Genomic DNA, 23,610 nt, shown 5'->3' with positions numbered 1-23,610 from the left:
TTAGAGAGACAATTAGATAGCAAATTAACAAGCATTCACCTGCGTATTATCCACATAGATGATTCTCTAGTTGATCCAAAGTTTACAGTTTTCTTTCACCTAGTAGGTGTCAAGTATCCTCCCCTAACCATCATGATTCTGAGAAGTCTTCCTTATCTATATCTATAGCTATATATATATCTATATCTATCCATATTATCATATAATATGGAAATTATATATTATATTTCCTATAATCCAGGAAATTTCATACTTCCTCTTCTAGGATATATGTAAACATAGGTGTTTTCTTACATTCATATCACCTAAATGAGGGAAGGAGAGATAGGATTTAAAGAGTATCTCCTGGGAAGCCCCCGTGGCGCAGCAGTTTAGTGCCGCCTACAGCCTAGGGCATGATCCTGGAGACCCCGGATCGAGTCCCACGTCAGGCTTCCTGCATGGAGCCTGCTTCTGCCTCTGTGTCTCTGCCCCTCTCTCTCTCTCTGAATAAATAAACAAATATTAAAAAAAAATAAAGAGTATCTCCTTCTCAATTATCTTTGCTGTTTTAATATTCTATTAAAAGTGATGATCAAGAATCAACAATAGAGGTTACTCACTTTGCCAAAATCATGGACATGTACTTACTATGCAATTCTATTGTCAGCCATTAATCATTCATTCTAATGTGGAAAAAAAAAAAAATGATGTATAGAGTCAAAATTATTGATCACTCATAATTTGGTATTCATTTTTGTCCATTTTGTGATATCTACAAAGGAAGTTTTACTACCCAACTCCCACCACCTGCACCCCAATAATGGCCAATAGGGAAATTTAACCTGGAATATATAGATTGGTCCAAGAAGAACTACGAGATGGATATATTTGACCTGAGAATGTATTTTTCAAAACACACTTTCCTTAAAGTGAACAGAAATGAGCAAATCTCTAACATCTGGCAGAAGCATGTATCAAACATTCTGTTCTTCCAAAGACCAGCAATTGAAACTATGATTTGTAATCACTGTGGAAATATATGTTTCCTATATTCAAAGTTAGGTCACTTCCTCTTCCACATTTTATAGTCAGAAAACACTCTATAAGGGTGACTTTTAAAACAACAGTGATATCCCTCTTACATATTTCTCCATTTTCAATGTTTCTGTCTCTTGTGAAGCAAAATTGTGACATCAGATATTAACAAAAGAAAATAATATTTTAAATAGTCTGTGTGGGAAGGACAATGAGCAATGTTTAAATGCCTATGATTCCTGCTATTCTACACTCATATGCTTAGAAAGATAGAAGGCAATTAATTATATGTTATTTTAAGGGATCTTTGTCTTTTGCAACAAAATATATGCATCAGTATCATCTGTAAAGAGCATCAAAAATAGGTCCCTGGGCTCATTAAGACCTATTAACTGGAATTCAGAGTTTGGATAAGCTCTGGGTATTTAAATTTTTAAAAGCCTGACTAGGTGATCTGGATGCTGACCCCTGGTTAGAAGCCACTGTATTAAAGTGAAGGAGAGGTGAAGCAAATAAAATTACCCAACACTTGCCACTCTGAAGCATCCTAATGGCTGCAAAGTCTGTAATCCCTGCCACTTGCAAAAACCAAAGCAAACAAGAAACAATAAAAGCCACTATCTATTCAGTAGGCCTAAATATCAGCCAGGCCTGCTCTATAAGCTCATTGATGTACAAATTTTCCAAACTGTTACGAAAGGATATAATGTTGATAGAGCACCTACCACACTCAAAGGACAGAGCAATTACAACTTCTGCCTACAGGGTTTCTAATGTGTATGTTAATAAAATTCAGCTTTGATACTGTATAAAGCATAACTGTTCAACTGCTTAGAAAGAAAATATGCCAATGAAACAAAATATTTTTAATCTTAGGAAATCCCTTAGGAAAAAGTAAAGAGAAATCAAAACAAATATTTAAAATGTGAGACAACATCAGCTGTTCAAATATAAAATACAACCTATATTTAAAAATTATACAAAATTACATTGACAAAAATAAAGATGTCAATATTCCTTATTTAAAATTGTTACTTATAAGGAAATGGTTGTTCTGCGATAAGGAAATAGAACTATTCCTCAAAAAAGGGACCAAAGCAGGTCCTCAAACGTGTGCATGCGCGCGCGCGCGCACACACACACACACACAGACATCAGGAAAGATTTTCATATAAATATTCTGCTGTGACTAATACATACCCTTCCAAATTTCAGCTCTCTCTCCCCATTCTCACCTACACACATTAAAAAGTTTTCTACTCTTATGATTAGTCAGTCACAGATTCAAACCCGTCTCCATCTTCTCTGCTCCCTCATTGCTCAGTGAAAATCTCCATCTATGGTCAGGAACTTTTCCTTATTTGTAAAAGTGCAATAGCCACTTTTGCTCATCTGTCTTATTTCACGTTTCAGAAAGAGCTGACACTCTATTCGACTCTCAATCTGTGCCTCTTTCCCATGTCTCCATGATGAGCTTCAGACCCATACAGATTAGTGTCCACTGAACACCATTATCTCCAAAAACAAAACCATCATCTGCACCACCTTATCAGCCCCCCAAATAATTAAAAAAACAAACCAAAAGATTTGTGTGCCCTATTCCATGAATGACATCTTCCATGAAGCAGCTTGATTCAGACACCAGAGTGTCATTCTTCCCCATCCCCAATCCCATCAATCTGCAAGAACTACCGTTTCTATGTCCTAAAATTCTGAAATTTTCGCCATCTCCCCATGCTTCCACCACTTCATTATCTGCCCAAAGTACTGCAAGAACCCAATTATCTCCTTATCGTCTACATTTAGACTGTACCTTTAACCCTACATTTAGAAAAACTCCTATTCAAATAGAATTTTATTTCCACTAACTTAACCTTGTATTTTGAAAAACCTTTAACCTTACATTTAGAAAAACTTTCTCTTACACAAACATCTCCTTTCCACCACTATTAAGATGTTCTTGTCAGGGGGGAGATATGATTCAGTTTGCCCTGAAGAGAAACACCCAAATACCTGGTTACCTTGAAGAATTCTCCATAAACTCATCTCTTTTCAGATTACTTTTTCACCACACCCACCTCGTCTCCCCTTCTGCATTTCCTTTCCCTTGCTTTCCCTCCCACAGAAGCACTCACTCTTTGCTAAAAGCAGGCTGTATTGGATTCAAAACCTGGAGTGTACTTTGTTCCTTCTCAACTCCAGATAATTTCCTTTTGTACTCCCCTCGCTGGATCCCTCCTCTCATCATCCACTTCACATCAGGTATAGGTTTAGACATCAGTTCTTCTGGACACTCTCCTTAACCAACCCCAATCATGGTATAGGACTTTTTCTATACTATCCTATTCTTTGCATTAACTCTATTATGTTATTTATCACACTGCTTTGGGTACCCTGCCTATTTTCCCATGTCTTCCGGTATTGCAGAATTCCCTTGAAAACAGAAACTGTAACTATACTTACCTGTTGCTTAATTTCCAGGTTCCCCATGCCACCCCACTCCATAACTCTACTTTACCTCATCACCTTATGGTCAGATCCACTATCATCACCTTCTTTAATCCTTCTTCTATTTTATTTTTAATGACCTTGTTCTGACTCCTTATTCTTAGTTTAGAAATATGCACATCTCTCTCATTAAAAAAAAAAACATACAAACAACATGAAACACATACAATCCAGTGCCCCTCTGTACCACCAACTTGCTAAGCTTCACGAAATTTTTACTATATTGGTTATCTCTCATTTATTGTTTGTTTTACATTGAATATTTGTCTGGCTGTAATTTTACTTCCCCCTTCTTTCCAACACTGAAACATTACGCAAAAAGTCACAAGTTGCTATTGCAAATGTAGTGAGCATTTAAATGCAGTACTTTACTGTCCTTGAACCTCTTTCACAGATTGTACTGAGTGGCGCCACAGGATTCCTGCCTTCCTACTTGTACCTGAGACTAGAGCTTAGTTTAAAAGAAGGAGAAGGAAAAAAAAAAAAAAAAAGAAGGAGAAGGAGGAGGAGGAGGAGAAGGAGGAGGAGAAGGAGGAGAAGGAGGAGGAGAAAAGAAAGAAGGAAGGAAGGAAGGAAGGAAGGAAGGAAGGAAGGAAGGAAGGAAGGAAGGAAGGAAGGAAAAGAAAGAAATCAAATCTCTTGCTGTAAATCAGTACTTCTCAAATTTTAAAGTATACACACATCACCTAGGGTCTTGTTGATATACGACCATTACTTCAACAGGTCTGTGCTGGGGAGACTTCGCCTTTCTAACAAGCTCCCACGCCAGTGTTGCTGGTCTGTGAGCCACGCTGAGACTAGCAAGTCTCTGCAGTCACGTTGGAATAACTAGGCAGCTTTAAAAATAGCAATCCTCACACCCTTGGAGACCGATATAATTGGTTTGGGTGCAACCTGGTTACAGCGAGTTTTCATTGCTTCCCAGGTGATTCTTAATGCAGCAAAGCTTGAAAACCACTGTTGTACCTCACAACTTCTTCCTCCACTAAGGTCTTCCTCACCACAGAATAGACTATGTGTATTATGTGTGGACTAAGGCCCAGATAGCCCTTATTTCTCAAAAAGCAAAGAGGGTGGCCCCACACCACCTGCATTGCCTGAAAAAAAGATTGTATTTTTAACAAGATCCTTAGGTAATTTGTGTGCATATTAAATTTGAGAAGCAGTGAATGAAAGCTCTTTATTATCTCAAATAGACATTTCTTTTTTATGAAATTTTTATTGAGATACAATTAACATATACCATCATATTAGTTTTAGGGATACAAAATAATGACTTGATATATGTATATGTTACAAAATGATTCCCACAGTAAGTTTAGTTAACATGCATCGTCACACATAGTTACAATTTTTTCTTAGGTTGAGAACTTTTATTTTTTTAAGATTTTATTTATTTATTCATGAGAGACTCACAGAGAGAGAGAGAGAGGCAGAGACACAGGCAGAGGAAGAAGGAAGCACTTTATTATCATGGAGCCGGACGTGGGACTCGATCCCGGGACCCTAGGATTACACCCTAGGCCAAAGGGAGGCACTAAAAAAAAAAAAAAAAAAAAAAATCAAGTGCTCATCCCATCAAGTGCCCTCCTTAGTGCCAGTCACCCAGTTACCCCATCCTCCCACCTACCTCCCCTTCTGCTACCCTTTGTTTCCCAGAGTCAGGAGTCTCATGTTTTAAGATCTATTCTCTTAGCAACTTTAAAATATACAGTACAGGGCAGCCTGAGTGGCTCAGCAATTTAGCACCACCTTCAGCCCAGGGTGTGATCCTGGACACACAGGATAGAGTCCCGCGTCGGGCTCCCTGCATGGACCCTGCTTCTCCCTCTGCCTGTGTCTCTGCCTTTCTGTCTCTCTCTTTCTCTCTCTCTCTCTCTCTTTCATGAATAAATAAATAAAATCTTTTAAAAAATAAAATATACAATACAGTATTGTTAACTATAGTCACCATGCTGCACATTACATCATCACCAGGATTTTTTTAATCATGTAACTGGAAGTATTTAGATAGACATTTAAAATATCAAAGATGAAGGTGGCCCTGGTGGCGCAGTGGTTTAGCACCACCTGCAGCCCGGGGTGTGATCCTGGAGACCCGGGATCAAGTCCCACATCAGGCTCCCTGCATGGACCCTGCTTCTCCCTCTGCCTGTGTCTCTCCCTCTCTTTCTCTCTCTCTCTGTAGCTCATGAATAAATAAATAAAATCTTTTAAAAAAATAAAATAAAATATCAAAGATGAATAAGCTAGAGGGCAATAGCTTCAGGAGGCTAATAACGCATTTTTTAAAAATATTTTTTCTTTATTTATGATAGTCACAAAGAGAGAGAGAGAGAGAGAGAGAGAGAGAGGCAGAGACACAGGCAGAGGGAAAAGCAGGCTCCATGCACCGGGAGCCCGACGTGGGATTCGATCCCGGGTCTCCAGGATCGCCCCTGGGCCAAAGGCAGGCGCCAAACCGCTGAGCCACCCAGGGATCCCTAATAACGCATTTTTTACTAGTTTCATCCAGCCTTGTGTGTTAGGTAGAAGCTGGCCATGAACAGTGGAAGGACCACCCCGAGGCACAGCCCCAGGTCCTTGGGCGGGGATGACTGAGGCTCGAGCGGCAGGCAAAGACGCTCATAAATAGGTTACACCTGAGAAGCAGGATGGGGTGGGGTGGGCGAGGGGGAGCACGATATCCTGACCTTGTGGCTCCCAAGACGTCGGGCGTGTGGGGTCCGAAGGCACAGGTGCAGGAGAGAACGGCGGCCCCCAGGGCTGGGCACTGACCTGCGCTGCACAACTACCCCCCACCTGCGGGAGGACTTTCCCTAAGGACTGGCGGCAGCCTCCCGCGGAGGGCACCGCGCCCCAATCAACCTCGGGCTTGAGCCCCCCCACCCCACCCACCCCCCCGGCTGCCGCTACTGCAGCGAGGACCCAACCGTGAATCTCCGCGGGGGAAGCCTTCAAGGAACGTGGTCTCACCTCCCCAGTCACTGAGCCTGCGCCTCGGCCAGCGCGTCTTGACTCGTCCTTACTCTGCGCCTCCTCTTTAGACTGTCGGGGACCAGCAGTTGGCCAGGGCCTCACTTCCCGGCCCAGGCCTCCGGCCGCAGCTTCCTTGCACCTCTGCGGCCTGCACCAGCTTCACTATAGTCCTTTCTTCTCCAGCCGCTCACCCCAGCCGTCTGACCTCGCCTCTGGCCTGGCCTGTCACACAAGGTGTCCAGTGCCACAGGGCTTCCTATGAGGCCCCGGCCACAGCCCCACCTGGACTTGGTCAAAGCGGAGGATGGGTTGGGCAAATGCTGGCACACAGCTTTTTCCTAGCCTCTCTCTTTACCACACTAGAAAGTCTGGCCTCTCTAACTCTCATCCAAGGCCTCCACCAAAACCAAAAGGCCACCTGTGACTTAGAGGTGGCCTATCTGTGGTTAGGTGGGGCCAGTAGGGGACTCCACCCCAACCCTGCATGCATCACCACAGGCCACTGGCCATACGCACAAAAAATATGCAGGACAAAGGAGTCCACCGAGACCGTCTCAGGACTGCCTAAAACCAAAGGCTGAGTCTCAGAGGACCCACTGGTAGGGCCCTAACCAACAGTCTTCCTAGTTCAAGTGGAATGGTACCCCTCCTCTTTTGACCTTGTGAGCTTAGACCTCAGGACACCAAGCTCTCTAACTCTCCAGTTGTGTCTCTTACCGATGGATGAGTAAAGGCCTACAATTCGTCCTGAGTCCCCACCCTGGGTGGCCTCCTAGCCCACTGGTTACTCTTCAACCCTGAGACCTTAAAGAGAAGAGTCCCATCTTCTTCTGCAACACTGTGTGGCCCCAGTATAAGTTGGATGGCAGAGAGGTGTGGCCTTTAAATGAGAGCTTAACCACAACCACAACCACAAGGTACTAAGCTAGCTTTTGTAGACAGCTGGGAAAATAGATTGAAATTCCCTGTGTCCAGGTGTTCTTTAACTTGAGGAACATGGAGGGTCTCTGTAAAACCTGTAAGACTGACTTGGCTCTCCTTGCAGTTGTCAAACAAGAGAACCCCCCTAGCAAGAGAATCTCAGTCCCTCCTTGAGAAGGAACCTTAAAAGAGCTCTGGCACTACCCAAGCCACCTTCCCCACCCTGTACTCCTGCCCCCCTGCCCCTCCTCCCAGGCCAGCTGGTTTGTATCCACCTGTCCCCACCTGTGACCCTCTTCTTTCACTGTCTCCATATCCAGGGCTTCCCACCCTCAGCTGTGCCTCCTGGACACAGTAGCCAGGGAATCTGGACACATAAGCCCTCCTTTTTAATAGAGTGTAAACAGACTAAACAAGACCTGGAAAAGTCTTCTGATTAACCCAGACATGACGTCAGGGGCCTTCCAGGATCTGACCTTGGCCTATTATCTCTCTTGGAAAGATGTGATGATCATCTTAGGATAGACTCAGAGACCAAAAAGGAAAGGGTTATTCAGGAAGGCAGGGCATAGGCTAATAATCTTCACCTTTCTGATACCAAATACCCAATAGGAGAGACTGCTGTCCCTCTCATGGATCTGGGATGGGATTATAATAAACTTTTACAGCGAAGGAAAGGAGACCACTTTCTCAACTATGTTGAGGCAGGGTTAAAAGCCACCTGATGGAAGTCCATCAGCTACTCTAAGGTGGTTATCGTCAGCCAGGGGCCAAATGAGAGCCCAAGCGTCTTTTAAAAACACCCAAAGAGGTTATAACTAATTCTCCTAACCTTGATCTGCAGTCTTTTAAGGAACAGGTTATGCTAAAAGACAAATTCCTCTCTCCATCAGGTCCAGATATCAGGTGGAAGCTGTAGAAGCTGGCAGGAGACCCGGGCACCACTACAGAAGAACTCCTTTCAGCAGCAACTACTGTCTTTTAGAACTGGGGCCAGGGGGATCCCTGGGTGGCGCAGCGGTTTAGCGCCTGCCTTTAGCCCAGGGCCCGATCCTGGAGACCCGGGATCGAATCCCACGTCGGGCTCCCAGTGCATGGAGCCTGCTTCTCCCTCTGCCTGTGTCTCTGCCTCTCTCTCTCTCTCTCTCTGTGACTATCATAAATAAATTTTAAAAAAAAATTTAGAACTGGGGCCAGGAAGAAGAGGGCAAGGCTCAGGAGAGGCACGGCAGTGGCCCTCTAGGGCTAAGCCCACTCCAAAAATGCCCAACTCTGTCCTGAAAGAGGGATCAGGAAAATGCCTGATCTGCAGGAGGATTGGCCACTGAGTGTGAGAATGTCCTAGTAAGGATCCCTGTTAGCACATGGGACACTGGGTGGCTACTGCCCCCTGAGACCAGAGGACCTCAGGTTACTGCGGCCACCTACTCTGATCCTTCTCTAGACCCTTCTGCCAAGACTCCTGCTAAGTGATGTAATATGAGGCAAACTCAGAAGTAAATCTTTCCCCCTCTCTTATGTTGCCTATGGGAAGGTTACGCCTTTTCCCACTCCCTCCTGGCTATGCCGAGGTGTTCTTGTCCCCTAGTGGGAGGAGAAATATTAAACACACTAGGAATCTCATCTCTCATCGGTGTTGCAGAAGGGGCCATGGGAAACTATGGCATCCATGCCCCTCACCAAAGTTATTATAATCTACGTACCTGGCCAAGATAAATGAGGATGTTGCAATTGCCTTCTCTGATACCCAAGCACAAACTGATTCCTTGGAGGCTCTGGTCTTACAGAACTGTTGGGCCCTTGATATCCTTACAGCCAGAAGTGGGGGAACCTGTGCATCGCTAGAAGAATGTTATTTTGGGGGTTAATCGAAGAGTCCAGGTACAACAGCATATTAAAGCCATCCTAGAAAATGCTAGGAAGCTTCATAATCAAGCTAACCAAGGATAGTCAAATTGGGAAAATACCTGGTCCTGGCTATCGTGGCTATTTCCTTTTCTGGGGCCCCTAATTTCCACAATAGCTCTTCTTCTTGCAGGACCACCCTTATATAATTTACTTACAAAATTTGTTTTCTCCAGACTAGAAGCGATAGAACTCCAAATGGTACTACACTGAGGCTACCAGACCATCTCTACTTAAGACACCTCCATCTCCATGGGACCCCTGGATGGACATCACACCTGGGAGTTCCTCCCACTTGATGTTCAGCAAGAATAGTGGACCCAAACTCTCTGACTCCCTCCTTCAACCTGAAACAGCCAGAGTGGTCATCGCCCCTTTTCCCAACAATTTGGGTCCCAATTTTTTAGGGGGGAATGTTGGGTAGAAGCTAAGTGAGCAATGGAAGGAATATCCTGAGGCAGAGTCCCAAATCCTTCAGTGGGGAATGACAGAGGCAAGGACAATGATAAATAGATTCATAGAAGCCTGGTGGTACAACTTTCTGACCTTGTGGGTTCCAAGACCTTAGGGGTAACAGACCAAGAGGCATACATGCAAAGTATGCACTCTCCTCTTCTACTTCTGCCCCAGGGTAACCCCTGGACTCATTATAATTCATCTGCATTGCAAGTACAGCCCCCTTCCCTATGGAAGAAGGCTGCCATGATGGTTCTGGTACAAAACTTATAGTTCAAAAACTCTCCCTCCCAATGTGCAGGAGAAGTTCTCCCCAAAGACTGGAAGCACCTCCATTAGAGGCCAGCCCCCTGTAGATCACAACTCCTCCAAGCCCAGAAAGGCTCAATAATATTCAGTGCCCAAACAATCTGGGACCAGGTTCCACCTTGAGGAACTTATCTTCTCGCACCTTGAGAGTGTACTTTTGCTTTAATCAACTGTTTTGTGCTCACTATTTTCCTTCTGGCTGTCTTTATTTGAGCATGGATCCTCACATACATCTTTTCATGGGGAATCCAAGAACCGAGACCTCCATTCACTTAACACAGGCTCTCCTACTCTTAACATGTCCAATATATTTATGCAAATTCTCCTCTTCCTTGTTACAATTCATGCTGATTCCTACTGAAATAGACAATCTGGAGGCCACCTGATAGAGCAGAAAGAGCACATTTGTTCAAGTCAGACAGACCTGAGTTCAAATTAATTGCTCTGCTTTATTATACTGTGGAAATCACCCAACTCCTACACATTACTTTCCCTTAAGTTTAAAGTGAACAGATCCTCAAGGAAGTCACGGTTGTGAATTTAAATGAGACTTTTTGTAAAAATGTACATTTCTCCTAATTGAAGGCCCATAGATTCATTCAGGTATTTATTTATCTAACAAGTGTTCCTTGAGCATTTAATATTATAGCTAAGAAAATAAAGAAGTTACAAAGAAAACGTTTTCTATAGAGTTTCCATTCTGGTGTGTGTGTGCATGTGTGTGTGTGTCTCTAAAATGAACTAAGTAAAAGGGGGCTACTTTACAAAGGGAAATCAAATAAAGCTCTCTTTGTGATCTAAATAGTAGGGGGAAAATATCACTCCTGTGAAAATCTGAGAAGTATTCTGGGTAGAGGTCAGAGCAACCACAAAGCCTGGAGCATGAGTGACTGTGGTGTGTCCCAGGCAAACTGCAGGTTACCGAAGCTGACATACAGCAAATGAGAGAAAAACATGGTGGCAATGATGCTGGAGGGTTAGCAGAGGCTCATGTCATTTGGGGTTTCAGTGAAAATGGCAAGGAGTTTGCATTTCATCCTAATTGCAAAGGGGAGACATGGGAATTTTCAATTAAGATATGATCGTGATTTCATTATTAAGAAATTGTTCTGGCTGCTGTGAAGAAAATTGACTATAGCAGGGAGGGGCTGAAATGGAAACCCTAAGGCCGGTTACTAGGTTATGACTTACAGCAACACAAGTGAGCGATGGTGATAACTTAGACCAACAAAATATCTAACTTGCAGTATGTGCCATTCACTCTGTGCTTCCTGGGTGCACCTCCTCAAAATGTCAAATGCCTCACTGTCCAACAGGTCTTACTGCTCTTGGAGTCATCCAAGTTTCCATTCCATTATCTGGTTATGAGAAACTACTATAAAGACAGACTTATAGAGGCAACCTGGGTGGCTTAGTCGGTTAAGCGCCAAACTCTTGGTTTGGGCTTGGGTGGTGGTGATCTCATGGTCCTGAGGTCAAGCCCCCACATAGGGCTCTGCACTCAGCATGGAGTCTACTCAAAATTCTCCCTCTCCCTCCCCCTTTGCTCCTCCTCCTGCTCACTGCACCTTTGAGCTCCTTCTCTCAAATAAATAATTTTTAAAAAAGACACACTTATAATCATGTACTAATAACTTCGAGATGATTTAGAAGTGAGCTCCAAAGTTTTCCTTAAATATATAGTTCAGTCTCCATGCCTCAGCAGGCACTTAGTCAGTGGCAGTGTCCTTGAATTATTAATTGATTTCATTCACAAGTAATGTGGAGAGTTGCTTAAGTTAGTTGTCATTGTTGGCTGAATGTATTTCAGTTTTCTGTTCCTAGTCTCTAAAAAAATTTCAGTTTTAAAAATATCGTGTATACTGTTCATTCATTCAAAACCATTTATTAATTTGAGACATCTGGTTGGCTCACTCTGTTAAGTGACTGACTTAATTTTGACTCAGGTCATGATTTCAGGGTCCTGAGACAGAGAGCCCCCCAAAAGGGGCTCTGCATGCTGAGTTTGGAGCCTGCTTAAAATTCTTTCTCTCTCTCCTTCTGCTGCTTCCCCCACTTGTACACTCTCACTCTCTCTCTCTCAAAAAATAAATAAATACATAAAAATTAAACACTTATTAATTTGCTATTATATCCAGGTACCATACTAAATACTAGGGAAAACTCAACTCACTGGTCAAGATAACACACATGGGTATCTTCGCAGATCTTACTGTTTGCTAAGAGAATACACCCAAAATATAGACAGATGATCCTAATAGAGGACAGTAAATGCACACACAGTTTTAGGAGCATATATGACACACCAAAGTTTAAGGAAAGCATTCTATAGAAAGAAAGGTCCTAACTGGGAAGTAAAAAAGTATGACAAAGGACTCAAAGAAGAAAGTAAACAATACCAGAATTGAAAGAGATTATGGCACCATCAATATTTTCTAAATGCATATGTAAGAACTCTCAACTAGTCAAATGGCTAATACTTAATCTAAGCCTACCTACGTCAAGGCAAGAGATCAAAGACTAATCAATTCATGTGCTAATTAATTTCACAAATATTACTTAGCATCTACCACATACTAGAAAATAGTAACTGGAAATACAGAAATGAGCAAGAGAAAAAATTTCCTAGAGCTGAACTTCCCTAGAACAGGGGAGGCAGGGAGGCAGTCAATAGATAAATAAGGCATTCCTGCCCGCCCCCCATTCATTGTTTAAAGTTAGAAATGTAAAAATATAACAGATGTTCTTTGTTCTATCAACAAATTCCACCTGTGGGATACTGTACAGCTTTTTGAACAGGTCTGTCAGAAAATAAGTGACTCATAAAATCACCTGACAGAGCTAAGCACACAAAAGACACATGACAAGGCTGTCAGAGCTTTCCAGCTCACCAAATGATGAATGGTGTAAGGAATACACCTGCTTTAATTATTTCTCCCTAGAGTCTTTCTTCAATCCTAAGGCAGTCTTCTCTCTGCCCCACAACCCCCACCCTTTGTTTGACTTGAATTAGTTTTTCCTTTTGCCACCTATCTGCACATCTTATTCCCTCCAACTTCCACACTCCCACTAGAAACCAGCCTCTTCACCATCTACTTCAAAGACTGACCTAGGATCCCTTTGAGGATTGGTAATTTATTTCTTCAAATAAGCCAGAGGGTACTGTTCATCCTGGAGAATGCTCAAGATTCACAGGGCCAATTTTATTTTTTCAGAAGAGTCTCTAGAATAATTGAGTAAATTTAACACAAATTAAATGATGAGGTGGTTTCTCCTTTCAATTCAGTAGTAGACTATTTTATAATCCCAGTATCTACAATAAGTGATTTTCCCATGAAGACAAGAAACATTTTACTGAGATTTAAACACATTGTGAGGTAGAAGAGTCTCCAAAAAGGCATTAAACATTAACTAGTGGTTTAAAGTCCAGAATGGAAAGGACAAAATAAAATCTGAATTTTCTCAAATATAATGTAGACTTGAAACAAATAAATCTTGCACATAAAGTCTTTAACATTCCCATCACCTGAGCCTGCAGATCCAATTATCTTCCAACATTTTCTGCTCAGCCATGCTGAGCTTATTCACCAGCCCTCCAGTTAGAAAATAATAAAAGGTCTGCAGGTGTATTTACACTCAGAGGGAAACGTATAGGTGTGAGAACTGCAATCATTTTCTTCAGAGTTATGAAAAAGAAGTTTGTGATTTGCAGGATATCCATTCACAATGAGTTTGACTAATTGTATTTCACTGTCTTGAGTAAAAATGAAAAGATATTTTCAAAGGAAATGTGACCTGAGATTTTGCCAGAGTTTTTGTAATAAAATAGTAGGGCTATTGTCTTGTGTATTCATTTAGAATCTTCATTCATATCATTCATTTGCTTGTCAACAATCCCAGGCAGAATGCATCCTGAGGAATTAGTTTCCTGCCTACAAGTTACTCATGGTCTACTGGAAGAGACAGACTCCCAAGATAGATGAGGCCAGCACATTGCCATACGTATCACAGAATGATGTGTGCTGATTGCCACTAGAACACGGTAGAGAAAACTATTAATTCTGTCCCAGCTGACTTAGGATGTCTGTGCAAGTGCATAGGACTAGAAACATCTGGCGGCTTACTGGGTAGCATACAAACTGTTTCTGATTTTCTAACAATCACCCAGAGTTTAGGAAAAGAAATGCACGCAGATGGATTTATGTTTGTTAACAGGATATGTTAGTGTCTGAAGTTTTATAGAATTGAGGCAGGAAAATATAAGGTTGTATATAAAGGATAAAAGCTATTAATCATTTCCTGAAGTTTTAAATCATTCATCTTTATCTCTGGTACAGGTGTGACATGATCAAGAGACTTTTAAAGTCAAGAAATGCTTAGACAGACAATTTGCAGTGAGCCCAAATCTAGAGGGGCTAATAAGAAGGATATCTGGAAAATATTCAAAGGTTGATAGGGGAGATAGAGGCATGAAATAAAGAACAAAACTTTTTTTTTTTTTTTTTTTTAAACATGGTGACCCTGGAGCTCATTCTGGAAATACTCCTTCCATGTCAGCTTGTCCTTTCATATGGTCTGTGTTTGCGTTGATTCCTTAAGAGGGAGTTTAGTGACCTCAAAGAAATTATATTCCATTTAATAGATACAATATGTGAATGATGATAAAATACTAAATTGCAAAAAATTAAAAATAGAATGTCAACTGGTAACTGAGGTCTCTCCACATTTACTTTTTCGGGGGCCCCCGAGTGGCTCAGTAGGTTAAGTGTCAGACACTTGACTTCGGCTCAGGTCATCACCTCAGGGTCATGAGACTGAGCACCAGGTCAGGCTCTATGCTCAGCAGGGAGTCTGCTTGGGATTCTCTCTCTCCCGCTGCCCCTCCTCCCACTCACGTGCTCTCTTTTTCTCTCTCTCCCTAAAATAAAAAAATAAAATCTTTTTTTAATAAAGAGACGTAAGTGATAAAAGAAAAAAAAAACTGAGGAAAGTTTTGTGAGGTTTTTTTTTGGAAGATGTTCAAGAAACCTTTCTGGAGTGTATTCTTAGAACCAGTCCTTCTTCAAAACACTGTGGATGGAGCACCTAGAGTCCACTGTTTCCACCAATAGGATGCTCACAGCTTGCTATATGTGAATACTTTCCCTAGAATACTCTGCTAAAGCAATATATCAATAATCAAATCATGAATATTATCATAGACAATTGATTTTAATGATTTCAAGTTCATAATTCTGAGACAACTTATCTTCATGCATTGGGAGGGCAGGGAATGATCCAGTTTTGAATGACAGCATCAACAACTCTAAGACCTGTTTCATTCTGACAATCTCAAATCATTAATATGATTACTCCATTTTATGACAAACCATCTCTAAAATGCATAAAAGTTCTAATCATTAACTTTGACATAAAAGTAGTAAATTGTACCAATTTTAAAATTGCACTTCATGAAATCCCACTATATTCATTTAAGGCACTCTTTCAGACCTGGTAATCTCTTTATTACATCCTCTGATTTATAAGAAGCATATATATTGAATTGTATACCCTGCTGAATTCTCAAATTTTAAGTAATATATACAAATACGCCTATAAACAAGTGGTATTGCATGTAGGAATCCATTAAGTAAATGTCAGTGCATTTCATCTGTTATTTTCTTAATTTTTAATTTTTACTGGAAAACAGTATTGAATATCTTATATGGAGAACTTACTTTTATGCACAAAAGTTAAAATTATGTTTCACGCTACCAATTAACATTTTGTACATCACAGCAGGATTGACTATATTGATACCTATCAAATTATATAATTGCTAGATAGATATAAAAGGACTATGCAGAAGAACATAAAAAGGGTGGCAAATTACTCCCTTCTTTTAAATCCACACCTTTCCAATGAGATAGTGCAGATTCTCTAAGTAAGAAGTGGAGTCTGTTTCCTGAAATTTTAAATTTGGGTTGCTATGTGAAATGGTTTGGCCAAGAAAACATTAGATCAGGTTACAAGTGAACCTCGAACAGTTTGTGCTCGGGCTTGCTGTCTTGCTGCACTTTGAAGCATGTGAAGAGTTTGGGCTACCTGCTGGAAGATGAAAGATCCTTTGAGGTGCAGACAAGGCATCTCAGCTAAGTCCTGTCCCCCAGTCACCTGTTAGCCATTTGGTAGTTCTGGTGTTAACTGCCAGGCACATTTACTCCAGTAAATGGTAAACACACTTAGTTCGGTACTGCTATAGAGGTGTGTTTCTCCTGGCACTTCTCTATCTGGATCTGCTATTTCATTATATTTATGAAGTCTAACTCTGGGTCTCTCATTAGAAATTTTTTTTTTAGCTTCTGTCCCAAACTAGACTGACTGCTTCCCACTAAATTCAGAAGATATTTCTATGATTCCTTTGCTACTACCTTCTCTAATTATTTTTGCAACATGAGCAGTTGTATTTACAGGAGTTTCCTTCAAAAGCAAATGTGCTTGATGAAATGCTTTCTGCCCCAAGCACTGGTGATGGAAAAATCATTCAGACATTACTGGGTTTGGGTATTAGTGCTTAAGAGAGGGCTAAGTACCTTTAGCTGGACAATGATACTCTGAGGGGGCAAACAGAGCCAAGAAGGTAGTTCACAGTACTTAAAGTCTCTTTGTCTGTTTTGTTTCATGTTTATTGCAAAGATCTGGCCAAAACCAACTGTCTCTTCCTGAAGTAGACCTCCATTTCTTTGCTACCATCCAATGGCATCTGAGTGGCATTTGTTTAACCATATAATATACAAATTGCTAATGTAGGAGCAGGTATCTATATGAAGTGTTATTTCAAAGACTGATAAGAAATAAACCCTATTGTCAAGGAAAACTCTCTACTTCCATTATAAAAAAAAAGCTACATATGGAGAAAAATAAGTATTAGTAGGGAGCCCTTTATTAAAAATTTACACAATGACTACATTTTAAAACTCCTAACTTTTTGAAATGATGAAAAAGAAAAAAGAAACATATCATTATTGACTACAATTATCTATTTATCTATCTTCTTGATTATACATATATAATCCCTCTCAGATGAATGCCTCAAATGCCCACATGTCTATAATCCAGGATAAAAACTGTACCCAATGATTATTCCTATTCAAACTTTCTATTTCAGCTAGAAGTGTGCTAGTTAAGTGCCCTTATAGTTTGGAAGGATAAAAGGTGGCCCTGCAAGCATTCAGAGTGTTTTTGCTTTAAGTACAGCTTACATCCATTATTCCAACCAGTGACAGAGATACGGCTTATTGCCATATCGTCATTGGTTGACCCTGCTCCGCCCTGAAATATTCTAGCTGAGAACAAATTCTTCAATCACAACACTGGTATCTATGAGACAGAACACCTAAATAGAATAATACTTACAAGGTGTTTTCCAAAAAAGGGAAAGAACTTTGTCAAATCGCTAATGTATGTTATTAGCAGTTAACTAACTCTGAAAAAATAAAATCCAGTTCTTGCTTTTTTAAAAAAGAAAAAAAGGTCAATTACTGTAATTTCTTCGTTCTTATAACAATTTTTGATGATTGCCAAATAAATGTATCAGAGCAGGCTGTAAGAAGATTCATTTACATTTAATGTAACGGAAGCTATGCAAGGCAGTATGACAGAGAATTTGGGGCCAGAGGGAGAGACAAGGTCTACCTGTGCTTCTTACAGACTGTGTCTTTAGGCCTTTGTTTCTTTATATTTCAAAATGAATGGTGTAATACCAATTCTACAAGCTTGGGAAAAGATTAAATAATCAGGTAAAAATGCTTGCACAAAAAAGATAGCAAAGATTGAACATATGCCATGTGTTTTCTCCTTTTTTGGAACACAATACTAAAGTTTAGTTAATTAGGATATCATTACAATTATAAGGAAATAAATTAGTCCCTTAAGGACTTAATTGGCTTAAGGCCATGTCAGTTTATTCTTTTGTCTTCATCCATGACTTCTTTTCTTTTTCTTCTTGAAAATCCTCCTCACTGTGAATCCATGTTTTTCTTCATATAACTATATGTTCTTCATATAGGTGTATTTCATATAAGGGTACAATACTGCAAATTGCATCAGCTTTGCTATGGTGCTACTTTATGGATACAGTGGCAACAGCATACAAAAATATGATTTGGAACTTTATAGCCAAGGTTAAAAAAAGAAAGTAAAAAATTAAATCAATCTATATACCCTTCCCTCTACTTCTAAAGATAGTGGGATATTTAGTTGGATTCATCCTATTCATGATTTACCATAGACTAACTTTATGGAAAAATTTTTCAAATCTATTCTTTTCATATATCCATCCAGAAAGGAAATGGTACACTTTTGTATAGCATGGATGTGATTAACATATTTTCCTTGATCCTTAAAAAACACCAAAATTTTGGAAATCAAAGATTAGAAACATCTACATTAATTTCTGCAAAGAAATAGGCTGCTATTTAAGAAGACTTACTGAAAGACACGAATAAGTAAATTGTGATACAAGCACTCTATGCATAAATTTCTTGCCACTTTGCCATGTTAGTACTTAAAACATAAATTTTTAAAGTCCATGTTCTAACTTGGAATTTTTCCAACATCTTCTTCTAAAACGTGTATAGAAAGTATTTTCAAAGCAAGCATTATTTCAATCATCAATCTATAATATGATTTCTTATTTATATTATCTCAATTTCTACCTCAATTTTCCTCTCTTGATGTCACTTTCTACTTCTGGGTCCCTGGTTTCTCATCTATAAAGTAAGAGGATTAGGAATACACTCCAGATTCTCTACAATCTCTAATAATCTGGGATATTATACCTACTACATTTTTAATTTGCATTCTTTATTCCTCAAAACAACTCACAGCCATCATTGAACCTACAATACTGCTCAACTTTTTTTTTTTTTTTAGATTTTATTTATTTATTCATGAGAGACACAGAGAGAGAGAGGCAGAGACACAAGCAGAGGGAGAAGCAGGCTACCTGCAAGGAGCCCGATGTGGGACTCGATCCCAGGACCCCAGGATCACAACCTGAGCTGAAGCAGACACTCAACTGCTGAGCCACCCAGGTGCCCTGAGCCCAGCTTTTAAAAACAGGTATTACTTAAAGTAATAATTTCAATAAATATACACATGTATTTCAGTGATAACTCATATTTGCATAAGACTTGGTTGATAGGGATCCCTGGGTGGCGCAGCGGTTTAGCACCTGCCTTTGGCAGAGGGCGCGATCCTGGAGACCTGGGATCGAATCCCAAGTCGGGCTCCCAGTGCATGGAGCCTGCTTCTCCCTCTGCCTATGTCTCTGCCTCTCTCTCTCTCTCTCTCTCTCTCTCTGTGACTATCATAAATAAAAATAAAATAAAATAAAATAACTAAAATAAAATAAAATAATAAAATAAAATAGACTTGGTTGATAAATATACTGAATCCTAGTATAAATTATGTAATTTCTAATATATGTATTACCTCAATATTATTTTCATTCCACCAGTTATACTCTGTTAAAAAAGGAAGCTAAATCCAAATTGCTACTTAATTTCTAAGTTATTTATTCAACATTATTTTCTTTATACAAGGGTGTATTCCAGCCCCTAAATCATACAGTTCCAAGCAGGGAATGTGAATTCACATTCTACAAACTGGATTTTCTTTTTTTAAAACACAAGTATATTTTACTTGCAGATATATTTCTAGTTTTTAATGTTTAATTGAAGAGACTGGGACCTAGAAACACAATCTGTGGGAATCTTGGAGCATTCTGTCCTTTATTTTCATTTATTTTGGAAATATGTTTGATTATCTAGACTTATATAGGATACTGGGACTCCTACACAGATTTTAGTCAGAAATCATAGTTCCTCTGAGTATGGTGTTCTGCACAGTCACAGATGGAACATTCTATTTATTTATGGTTACCTCACAACCCAAAAGATAGCCAAGAAAAACAGGGTGATCAAATAACTAAATGGAGGATGGGACTAATATTTGAGAAACGTGCAGAACAAATATGCAATGGGCTTCAGAAAAATATATCTACCAGTTAGAGGAAATCCATAATAGCAGATAATGGGACAAGAATGGGACAGAATAAATGATCAAATAACATCACTATAAAGAGTTGTTAATATAAGTAAATATATGAATATGTAAAATTAGTGATAATATGGTTGGTAAAATTGTCCTCATATTTTTCTTTCCTTTTATGACCTGGGTTTCTGGTCATAAAATAGACAGCTGTTCAGTAACCATGAAAACTATATGATTGCAGATTTTGATGGATTCAGGCATATTGATACTTCCAATTTTAAAACGACTTTATGAGTTTTACACATACCTTTATATATAAATTATTTCAAATGACAGTGGTAGAAATTCAAATAGATCCGCACATTACATTAACATGAATTTAAGAAACAATCAGTTGTCTATAGCGAATTAGAGACTAACAAAATGCTGATTTGGATATTCAGATTCAGAGCTTATGAGGCAGTAGTTCAACAAAAGGAAAATTTGTGATATACTTAAAATATTTGTAAAAATAAATTTCGATTATATCATAAAAAGCACAATTCTATTATCTTTATAGCAGATGGAAGAGAATGATTATAGAACATTTGTAGTCTTTACATGTGGAATTGTATTATTAGTATGGATCTGCATGGATGTTTAAGCCATGTTGTTTAAATTTAATTTGTGTAATTCCAAAATTTTCATTGGAAATAATAGATATGGTCCCAAATGGCAAAGCCCTACATTTTTTTCAGGTCTTTTCTGTTTTCTTAAATTATCTTTCTTTCTCTCTCTCTCTCTCTCTCTCTTTTTTTTTTTTTTCGTGTGTGTGTGTGTGTGTGTGGTAGTTAGGGCTACTCTAACATGTAAGCATTATGAAACTCTGCATGCCACACCAAAAATTATATGACTTAAGCAATTCATTTTGCAATATACTTAGCTGTTCTAAAGTTCCCTGAGAAATAAGTTTTTTAATGAGTTCTCCCATGTAGGTATGTGGTCTAAATCTGTTGAGCATTAGCTTGGGAATGTATTATTCTTTTCACTAGGAAACAATGTTGACAGTGAGGGTGGAGAACACAAGTGTAGGGATGGTTTTACTCTTCATGTATGAAAGGAAAAGTCAATAAAATATGCTTAAACCTAAGGTAGTATGCTAGTGTTATAATTTTGTGAATTAAAATTTTCTCTTGCTATTAAAGTTTAATAATTTCATATTTTTCCTGAATTTATTCAGTATCCTATACCTTTGTACACAAGGGGAAACTGAATTGGTCATTAATTCTCCATAAATATAAATTTTATAGACTATTTGTTATTTACATCGCTTCCCATTCTCTTCCCATTACACAAATAAATGGAAATTAAGTTATTATACCATTACATTTCACTATTAAAGGCAAAGATGTCTGCACATTAACACTGCAATCTAAATGTAGAATAATTAATGTATTATCTACTAGAAATATTAAAATTCAGTTTTTCGATATAATCCCATTGAATTGAAGGAATGGTATTAATAAAATTTAATAGTTAAAAGTCCTAATGTGTGTTTGATAATTTAGCTAAGTGTTATTATGCAGACAAAGTCGAAACTACATGCAAAAGAGCAAAAAGCTGTGTATATGATCTATGGTAGGATGGCAAAACTGAAGATACTCAGTTTGGGCCATTAAGCCAAATATATATCTACAGGACCCTGGGGTCTGTAAATGGACTATTACACACTATTAAAGGTATAAATGAAGGCTAAAAATCATTTATCTCTCACTAAGGAAGTCAGAGACTTTTTTAAAAAATATTTAAGAATAGTGGTCACACTTTATGTTATAATTTTTGTCTATTATATTATGAACATAGGCTTACAAAGCAGTGAAAAGTCTGATTATTCAGAATACAAATAAAACAATTTTTTCTTACTCATAGGATCATTAACAAATGATGACATAATGTTAGATACCAGTATATTTTTCCACTTCTTTTTCCTAGAGAAAAAGTTGCACAACCTAACATTAAAACAGAGTAGCTGGAAAACCACTGCCAGAGTCCTTGAATACACTATATATAAAACCAGCCATCCATTCATCAAAAATAAGAATTTAAGTATCACTGGGTGCAAGGCACTATAATATGTACAGAGGTAACAAATAGAAACAACATATACCTCTATCTAGTTCTTTGATGTTCTTAATTTAGACAGGAAACAAAGATGATGCAATGCTAGTTTTTAAAGATTTTATTTATTTATTTGACATAGAAAGAAAGAACACAAGAACAAAAGGAGCAACGGGCAAAGAGAGGGAGAAGCAGGCTCCCTGCTGAGCAGGGAGCCCAATGTGGGGCTCAATCCCAGGACGCTGGGATCATGAACTGAGCTGAAGGCAGATGCTGAACAAACTGAGCCCCCCAGACGCCCCGATGCAGTGCTATTTGATATAACCCCTATTACAGTTGCAGCAACAGTGTATTGTAAAGCCAAAAGAAAGCTATTATTTCTGTCTGGTGAAGTCCAGAAAATTTCATACGTGTATGTCACATCAAAGATGGTTTACCAGGTCAGAGAGAGAGGCAGAGAGAGAGAAAGGGTATCTGGTGATTCCACTCAGAGAAAAACGTGTGAAAGGACAGAGATAGGAGTTTCTGCATAGAGCCCTTATATACATTCAACACATGTCTTTTGAATAGCTCCTCTATGCAAAGCACTCTCTTAGCAATTGGAGAAACACTGAAAAACAGAGGGCCATCCTTCCCTCCTGGTGCTGACCATCTGAGGGAGACAGGTATTTTAACTGTGATAAGGCTCTTTTTGGGGTCATCTGGGTGGCTCAGTCAGTTAAGTGTTTGCCTTTAGCTCAGGTCATGATCCCAGGGTCCTGGGATGGAGCCCTGCATTGGACTCCTTGCTCTGCAGAGTCTACTTCTCCCTCTCCCTCTGCCTCACTCCCCCAGCGCTCTCTCTCTCTCTCTCTGTCTCTGTCTCTCTCTCTCACCATCCCAAATAAATTTTAAAAATCTTTAAAAACAACAACAACAATAAATGATGGGGAGTTCATTTGGAACATGAGAATTTCCGTGGTGGAGGAAGAGTGAGGACAGAAAGATGAAGAGATACAGTAAACCCTGAAAGTAGAAATTTACATCTGAGAAGAGAGATCTGTGCTAGAGCAATATACTTGAATATCATCAAAATATTTACTATAAAGCAGTTGTTCTCATTACTGCTGCCCATTAGAAACACCTAAATCACTTTTAAAAAGAAAATCAAAGCCTGTTTCCCAAACAATTCTGATGTAACTAATTTGGGCTACAGGACATGGAGATTTAAAAATACTAAACAACAACATAACAAAAACAAAAACGAAAAGAAAATCAAAATTTCCCAGGGGATCTAACGTGCAGCCGAGCTGAGGACCTCTGCCGTGGAGAGACATAATTGCAGGAGGTCTTTTAATGGTAAGAGCCTGGACTTTGAACCAAACAGAGCCATGCTTACAAGGA

General features: G+C 39.4%; 1 protein-coding gene across 6 annotated transcripts in view; it reads right to left on the bottom strand.

Annotated features, from left to right (window-relative positions):
• The window catches only part of ROBO1 (roundabout guidance receptor 1), a 1,126,854-nt gene that overhangs the window by 1,090,689 nt on the left and 12,555 nt on the right, over positions 1 to 23,610 (bottom strand). The window lies entirely within an intron of this gene.

The sequence above is a fragment of the Canis lupus genome, chromosome 31 (genome assembly GCF_003254725.2).
Source record: "Canis lupus dingo isolate Sandy chromosome 31, ASM325472v2, whole genome shotgun sequence".
NCBI lineage: Eukaryota > Metazoa > Chordata > Mammalia > Carnivora > Canidae > Canis > Canis lupus.
This window is presented reverse-complemented; position numbering and strand designations above follow the sequence as displayed.